This window comes from Mus pahari, chromosome 4, assembly GCF_900095145.1.
Source record: "Mus pahari chromosome 4, PAHARI_EIJ_v1.1, whole genome shotgun sequence".
NCBI lineage: Eukaryota > Metazoa > Chordata > Mammalia > Rodentia > Muridae > Mus > Mus pahari.
Window position 1 is genome coordinate 55,484,422 of NC_034593.1, and position 9,495 is coordinate 55,493,916.

The window sequence follows — 9,495 nt, forward strand, 5'->3', positions numbered from 1 at the left end:
AGAGAGAGAGAGAGAGAGAGAGAGAGAGAGAGAGAGAGAGAGAGAGATGCTAAAATAATATTGACAACTCAACAGTTGTAGTCACTTATATGTGCATTGATGGAAGAAAATCTGGTGTGTATGTAGAATGAACTATCATATGAACTCTGGCATTTTCAGCAGCATTGAAGAGCCTAGGTGATATGTCCTTCAGACTTCCTTTGTGTGTAGCTTGGGGGAGGGAAGTCTATTTCATCTTGTACTTCTAAGTCACAGTTGATCATTGAGAGAAATCAAGGCAGGGTTGCTTGATATTTCTCCCAGTATTACCTCTAACCCAAAGTCTCATTCCTAGCCAAGGAGTTCAGCAAAAGCCATGTTCGATGGCCCAGGATCAACAATCTAGAAAATGTAGATCCTAGAAGGAGGCACCCACATTTATATCAATTAAGGCAATCAAGATAATGTCTCATAAGCCTATCTGTAGTCTAACCTGCTTAATAATTACTCAATTGAAACTCATTTTTCAGGTGATTCTAGGCTATGTCAAGATAGTATTAACTCACACATATGCTAAATGAATTAAATATATCAAGCACCAAAAAACAGATACAACTGACTTTTCACTTCTATGTGGAAGCTAAAAAGCTGACATTTGTGATGGTGAGCTTAACTATAGGCCCTTTTCCAGATTTATAGAACAAGCCTGTTTAAGCACGGTGCCAGATGTTTGAAGATTTATGAAGCATTTATGTAAGTTAGAATGTTCAATCTTAAGAACTTTTGACTTAAACTTGAATCAATGCAGGTGGGAGAATTTGTCACATTTCTTCCATCTGAAACTTTGACAAGTGGTGAGAGTTATGCAAATTTGTGCCTATTTATTAATTTCCTGCTGAATGTGCAAGAAAGGGTGGCTAATACACATAGTTGAGAGTCTAAATGGCATTTGTCATCATTTAGCACATTCATTGAGTCACTTTTCTATAGGAAGACTTGGGCTAGGCTATACAGAAATACGGGTGAGCTAGAAAGAATACAAAGAAAGCAAAGTGTCTACAGAGCATGAAGGCAGAAATGCTGGCTCCTGTACATGGAACTGAAATAAGAGCTCTAAGCTGCACTCAATGTCTTCTCAGTATTTAAATCAGTATGCATGGAATGTATAGCAGAATCTATAGATTGAAGACTCAGCTCAGGGAGTTTCATACATGTACACACTTCTTAAAACCAGTATGTGATGACATAGAAGATATTCTCAGGAGCTGGAGAGATGGCTCAACAGTTAAGAACACTGGTTACTCTTCCAGAGGTCCTGAGTTCAATTCCCGGCAACCACATGGTGGTTCGCAACAATTTATAATGAGATCTGATATCTTCATCTGGTGTGTATGAAGACAGTGACACTGTACTCATAAAAATAGAGAAATCTTTAAAAAAAGAAAAGAAAAAGAAAAAATGATATTCTCAACACTGTGGTTCTGACTATCACTGTATACTATTTGGGCTGAATTTTCTAACTTCACGTAAATTTAATTATGCAGTTAAGTATTGATTTAAACTGGGTTCTCAGCTTAGATTAGTCAATGAGATTTTATTACCTTTGTAATAAAATATTGTAGCTTCTTCTTTATTATTCTGAAGCTTTCCATTGTGTGACAGTGGAAGGCCCATAGGATATGAACACAGAGTTAGACACTTGTCCAATGTCCATCTTGGCTCCTTGTATCCTTGAAGTTGGAAGACACACCTCACTGGAAATCCTTTTAGGATTTTCTATCTGAACAATCTTTTTATGTCTCCTGAATTTGATTTGATGCAAAAGAGACATAGCCTACTACAAAAAATAAATTACTTCAACCAAAAAAAATCTGAAACTTTCCAAAATTCACCAAAAAGGAGACCTCTATCATTTTAGACTGTCTTCTCAAAGTCTCTGGCAAATCTCTCAAGAGAGTTTTCTGAAAAGCCAACCCAGGTGAAGCCTATGAATTAGAGTCTATGGAAAGCAGTGTTTCTCTTTTTGTTTGTTTGTTTTATTTTTGTTCTAAATCAGGAAGCCCATGGAATCTAAAGGAATAGTTTTCAGGGCTGAGATTTGGATCCTGAGGTAATGTTGAAGCTCTACAAGGCTCAATAAAAGATTATATTTAAAAATATAATAAATTCAGGGAAAAGTCTTGCCAATTCCTCATGATAGAGGTATTTTTCCCCCTGACAAACTATACCCAGCTTTATTAAATATACTTTTCATACTCGCTCATGGTATTTCAGGCAAGACATGGTCAGCCAATCAGTAATAGCGTATAAGGACTTCCAGACTCTCTTCTTGAATGAATGGGCCACAAAGATCAGAAAACTGATGTAAAATCCATGAAGTCTTCCTCTGCTGCTTTAACACAGGGCAGTTCAGAATGAGTGGTGGCAATTCACTTTAAGGATGTTAACAGCTTTTCACAAGCAAAAACAGACTTTCAGTGAATAGAATGAAAATGGCAGAATTATCTATCTAAAGATCCACAGTCTTTTAGAAAGGGAAATGCTGCTCTTTTGAGGAACACTCAGTGATACCACTGAAAAGTCTTGATTGCTCAATAGATTAGTAAAACCAAATGTAGGAGAGCAGGTCCCAATGGGTCTCTTGTTTTAAGGGAGTTAATTCTCTGGAAGAGGGAAAATGGAATATAAAAACGAGTCTATTTCCCCCATACCCCAACACATTTTATGCCATGGTGGCCACATATGTCAACACCAGGATGTCTCTCCTGGAATTCAAGAGGAGTCTTTTAAAGTCAGCAGGGAAAGGTATAGTTTCCCCTCATCAACCCAGTTTGGAAGACATTTTGTTTGCCTACCCCACCCCAAACAATGAAGTATTCTGTGCGCTAACAACATAGCATTTTAAAAGTAAAACAAAATTCTACAGTCTGCACAGGTATGAGAAGACAGAGTTATTGATAATGCTCACACTTCACTTGGCATCCTCACACCTTCAGCTTTCTTAGCCTGGTCTGATTTGGCATCTCTGTATGCTGCATCAGCTTTCCCCCTTCCCCCTTTTTTGCAGAGGTCATTTGAGACTTCTACTGTAGCTTCAGAAGAACAGGTTTAGCAGACAACCTTGGGGAAGTTGTCTGTGTCTTATCCTTTGCCTTACTTCCTTTAGTGTCCTCTTCAGCTTTCTTATGCATGGTCTTGGAGGTATGCAAATGCAGGCACTGAATTCCAGGGCTCAGCAGCGTGAAACTTTGGTCTGTTCTGGAATAGTTCTCAGTGCTGATTCTTCCTGGGCAGAGGCCTTAAGGACCATAGCCAAAAGTGATAAGAAGCTGAACACTCCAGATCAAGAATGGTTTCATATCCTCAATTTCTACCAGTAAGTGTGTATGTGTGTGGTGCCTTGTCAGATAAGACTCTTTTGTTATAGTAAATTATTTCTATCTGGAATTTGTGTTCTTTGGGAGAAAATGTTGTAAATCAAAAATGGAGAGGGGCAGTTGTCATACGGAAGAAAAGAATAGAATGATATATTAGTTATTTTCCTCATTGATGGGACAAAACACAAGTTATGAGCAGAAAAGTTGGGCTGTGAAGATGGCTCAGCAGTTAAGAGCATTTGTTTACCCTCCTGGTCATGATGGACTATACTGTGGAAACCCTGAGCCAACGGAACTCTTCCTTCTCTAATCTTTTATCTCACAGATATTTTGTCATTTAGTGAGAAAACTAAACAGCATAATGGGATACTTGTGGTTAAGAAAAGCCAATTTATATTTCCAAAAGCCAGTAGAAGCTGGGCATGATGGCACATGCTTTTAATGTAACAACCTGAGAAGCAGAGGCAGGTGGATCTCTGCAAGTTCCTGGCCAGCCTGGTCAACATTTATGATTCCAGATCAGTCAGGGTTACCTAGTGAGACTCTGTCTAAAACAAAAACCAAAAAGAAAATTAAAGCAAAACAAAGCAAAAGCAAAGAAAACAAATAGAGACACTTTTGAATGTTTTCAACAAAAAGAATATTTATGATAATGGATCTACTAATTACCCTGATCTGATCCTTAGTCATAATATATATATATATATACATTAAAATATTGCAGTATACCACGTAAATATGTGTACTTATTATGTGTGAATTAAAAGTTAAAAAAATAGAGGCAAGAGGATAGCTCGGTTGAATGAAGTGTCTGTCTGCTGAACAAGAACAATCAGGAGGACCCTAATTCAACCTCAAGTAAAAAACAAAAAACAGAAAACAAGCAAATAAAAAACAGCAACAACAAAAAAAGCCAAATGTTATGGAACATATCAGTGATCCCAGCTATCCCAGAGTTGGGCAAACTTCTGTATCCAAAAAACAAGAAGATTGTTCAGGCTTACTACCAGACAGTCCAGCCAAATGGGTGAGTTCCATGCTCAGGGAGAGATCCTTTCTCAAGAAAATAAGGTGAGAGAGTGGTTGAAGAAAAAAATCCAAAGTGTATCCAATATCTGCACACACACACACACACACACACACGTACAGGCATGTGTACCCCAAATAAATTAATTCAATGTAAAATTACTTAAAGATTATATTGACTAGTGAGTTAATCAAATTCTGGTTTTACGTCTATCTCCCCACATAGCTCCCAAAGTGGGTATGCAGAAATCAAATCAAGATCAAGTGATCTTTCCAGTTCCTGCCTAATGAATTTTTTGAGTGGAAAAAAAAAAAAAAAAAAAACAAAACAGTTGGGAGATCTTACAAGGTATCTGTTTCCAAGAACAGTTCCTTTAACTAAGCAAAGTCGGTCTTCAAAGTCTTCTGATCTGTTTAGAGGGCTCAGCAGGAGAGCGAAGATCCCCCTATACTCTTGACTGAAGAATGCCCTCCTCTAATGGGAAGACCATTTTCTTCACCTGAGTGAGCAGCTCCAGAAAGAATGAACATGGCACATCCAGGGAGGGCAGAAATATTAGCCTAGCCAACCGGTTCAGCTAAGTGCATAGCTAGTCTATGCAGTGCCAGGCAGGTCTTGCAGTCAGATCACTCGTATGCCTGAAACATCAAATTCTGAATCAGGTGGAATGATAGACTACCATAAAAGACAGTGATTTCCCCAAATATGGAAATGCCCACCCATGTCCTGGGAATAGGGATAAGAAGAAGAGAGCAAGGAAAGGGAATTTATGGGAGTAGAAAAAAAAAAAATCACATGGCTGGTTTGTGTTGGCTACTGTGAGAAAGAAAGGATCTCGCCACTGACGTGTGAGTTCCCTGCAGGGTAGTGATCTGTTCCTATGCTTCTGAGCCTAAACACCCATGAGGAAATACAGGAGACCTTCTCTTCAACTCATCCATTTCTCTAGAAAGGAGGGCAGGAGAAGGAAATTGTTCACTTTCAGATTTTACCTGCCAGTTAGCCATGATATGCTAGATGTGGGAGACAGTGGGGGAATTCAGAAACTTCCAGCTGGGCCCTTGGAAAGACTAATTTCTTCTTCTTCTTCTTCTTCTTCTTCTTCTTCTTCTTCTTCTTCTTCTTCTTCTTCTTCTTCTTCTTCTTCTTCTTCTTCTTCTTCTTCTCCCCTTGACAAAGGTGTTTGGGAGTCTTTCAGCATTGTTGGTAGTTGATGATGTATGTATGAAGAAAGCTAAGGAGAGTGGGCACAACGTGAGAAAAATAACAAGCCAAAGGCAGCTTCCTGAAAAACTACTAACATTTACACAGCTAGGGGATAAAAGGCCCTTGATGTACTGGCTAGAAACTTAAAATAGAGAACTATCTAGAAGATAAAATATTGTGGATATTTAAATAGAATTGTCCAGGAATGTTCAGCTTCATATATAGGAGATAAATGAGAGGCAGAAGAACAATACTACAATGCGTATCCTGCACATGTGTTGAAAACCCATACCAGACCTTTAAGGAAGAATACAGGACTGTAGGCCTTTGGTATTTAGGATTTCATACACCATTAAAAGGTATCATAAGAGAAGCTAGTCATTATGTTGATTGGTGTGAGGGAGCACTTAACCAATCAAAGAAGAGAGGACAGGAATCAAAGCCAGAAGAGGAGACCTGAAATAAGGAACCCTTTAGCTGCGTCTTGAAGACCAGAAGACAATCATGAAGCTGTGATCTGATCAGAAAGGACAGCCTGAGAAATGGGACAAAATTACCCCAAAGAGTTTCAGGAAGAATCAATCCAGCCAGGAAGAACGAAAGCCCTGACTCTTCTATCAGTGACTTTACTTAGAGTTGTGAGATACACACCAGAGAAGACAATTTTGAAATGGGTTTAAGCCAATTGCAAGTCTTTATCAGCCAGCTGTCAACTGCTACACGGGGTTCTAGACCCCAGTATAGGTCCAAGCCTTTCCCAGGCTGAGCTTTTAAGCACAAAACCATGTCCTGGTTTGACATACTTCAGTTAACAAGAATACTGAGCAAGCACAGCTATGTAAGCCAAAAACCAAGGTTAGGACATGCAATGGCTTTCCTAAAACCATGGACTTGAATTGTTAGGTCTTTATTTCAGCTTTGGCAGTCTGCATGCTGAGTTTTACAACCTGAAAGGTACTTCCACCATGGAGTCAGTTGTGCTAAAGTCTGGGGCCCTCTTACATTCTCCACTGGTCTTAGTGAATGAATCAAATCATGAACTCACCCTGCACTAAAAAGGTATAATTGGCCCTAAGGAACATTAAGTTTATGAAGTGATACGTAATTTAACATACAGTTTAAGACACAGAGGCACACTGTTAATGCAATCAGGATAAGAATTAAAGGTCTAGTCAGTGCTGAGAGCAGAGTAGATAGCCAGGAGAACAGAAATTGGTATCACCGATCTGATTTAAGTCTTTGTCCCTTTCTCTTTAGGAATTTCTTTTTCCAAACATGACAAGATTTTTTTAAAATTACCCCTGATCAATTAGCATAGAAACAGCTTTTTCCTCAAAGCCAGACATAACTTCTTAATCTCATGAGGAATAAGTATAAGCCTCTATAGTTTTGTAGGATTGTGTCTGCAAGGGACTCTAACTGCTGTGTTAATACCTCTAGATCCTGATGAACTCATTTAGTTTGTAAAGTATCAGAAGAGGCACATTTAGCCAAACTACTAGTGAATGACCACAAAATAGTCTCAGGGGCATGGCAATATTGCTGTTATCCAGAGGAATTAGCCCATAGCAGCCATTAGAATAAGAGGAAATGCCAGGTTAAAGATTTTAGATACTAGAGAAGTTTTTAGCCCCTTTAAGTCCTCTACTGTTAATTTGAGCTGCCTCTAGTCAATGTGAGTGTTTTTGGTTCTGTTTTTGTTGTTTGTTTTTGTTTTTTTTTTTTTTCAGTCAGTGGGCTCAAAGTCTGGCTAGTTCCTATCTCTATGTAGTACAGGGCTGGGTGGTTAAGTATAACCAACAATCTTGACTGATAGGGCTGGGAATGATTAACTCTATCCCCAGGGTCCCTTTCTGTGGCTTAGAGTCTGAGTTCCAAGGTTTTTCTTGTTTCCCAAAGGCCAGAATCTTTTGAAGGGAATTTTCAGGAAGCATCAGTTTTACAAACTCATTTTTTGTAATGGAAACTCCCTTGTTTCTGGAAACTACGGGACTTACTTTCGGGGCATGCATAGAATTTTAAAGTCTGTATTCTAATCTCAAAAGATAAATTTCTATAACATTCCTTTTCTCTATACAACCATACACTTAAAGTGTATATCAGCAAGTATAGGTCAAGATGGAATATGGGTGTCTGGTTTGTATTCATACTAGCTAATACTCTTCCTGTATCTGCCTTCTTACATTTCTAGTTCAGGTTTGAGGCAGTGGGGATGGGCCCATGACCCTTATTTATCCCCATGGGACAAAGCACAAACCTCGGGAGAAGGTAGAGAGGCAGACAGTGGAAGGGCCTGTGGTCCATTGAAACCTAATTTCAACAAGTCCATAGTCTAAAGACAGTCTATTTAGCAGCAATGTCTGTGGTTTCCATTTTCTTGACCAGGGTGTGGTGGGCACAGTGTATAATGCCAGCTGCCTTCACAGCTATAGGAGTAGAGAGAAATCACATTTTAGGTTAGTTCCAGAACCCTTTGGCTTCTTGCTCAACCCTGAAGGTATCAATATATACAAGCAAGGAGAAAGCAGTGGTGGACTCAGAGATCAGCTTGGTTGCTCAGATAGTTCAATAAATTGACTGTATGAAGAACTGTAGGGTCTATAGTGACTTGAGACAGGGATGGTGAAAGAGTTCTGTCAACTGCTGGTCTCTGAGTCTGGGAAGCAATGGAGAGGTCTTCTAAACATAATCTCATGCCATATGCAATGTCTGTGTGTATGGTGGTTTTTAATTCTCCCCCTCAGAGAGCCTGGATCACACCAAAAGGTTCTGCTTGTTGGGTTGGGGTGCCTGGAGGGATCCCAAGTTAAGTAAAATTAACTACTGCAGCTCCCATGTACTTCATGTTTCTTGTCATCACAGTCATGGACAAGTACCTCTGTCATCAGGCAAGATGGTAGCCTGAGATGTAAGATGGATGCAGAGAGTTTCTCAAACCAGATTCCCAGGTACTGGTACTGGATCACACAGTCAGTAGACAGTCAGTGTTCTGGCACTCCTTGGAGGAGGGCCCCAACTGTGTCATAGGGCATTGTGAGTATAAGACTTGGACCCAGTGTTAACATTTTTTTCTTTTATTAAAGTAACAGAAACACCAAAGCTCTTAGACAGATGAGTTATCCTGTGACTAAAGGGTCCAATTGTTTGGACAAGTATGTCATAGGGCATTTCCATGACCCAAAATTTTGGGTCAAAACCCCTTTTGACTTCTGTTTCATAGTCAAACAAATTTAAAAGTTTTTTGAGACACCTGGAAGTTCTGGGGCTGGAGCTGAAGTCAGAGGGTTTTTTTGTTTGTTTGTTTGTTTTTAAAAGATTTATTCATTTGTTTAATGTATGTGAGTATGCTGTTGCTGTCTTCAGACACACCAGAAGAGGGCATCTGATCCCCATTACATGTGGTTGTAAGCCACCATGTGGTTGCTGGGGATTAAACTCAGGACCTCTGGAAGAGCAGCCAGTGCTCTTAAAGGCTGAGCCATCTCTCCAGTGCAGTCAGAGTTATTTTCAAAGTTTCAAATGCCTTTTGTTTGGCCTTACTCCAGACTATGGGCTTAGTGCCTGCTCTCCCTTCCACCCAGTATACCCATATGCTAATTTATAGAGAGCTTGCTATTTCCACAAACTCTGATGTCCAGAGGCAGCAACATTCTCTGAATCTAGGAATTCTTGAATCTATCTGTTACTCTTTGGGGTTGGGACGTGAAGGAGGGCAGCAATCCTACTTTGAGACAGGCTCCTTTTGCCTCTCTTCAGCTGGTAGCCAAGTTAGGTTGCCTTTTACAAAGTTGGGCTTTTTTTTAGCAGCTGTTTTTAATTTTAAAAATATCTAGTAAAAAAGTTTCCTTGGTCAGTGTTGGACAGAAGGGAAAAATCCATTTTGTACAGGATGCCTTGTCTGGCAGC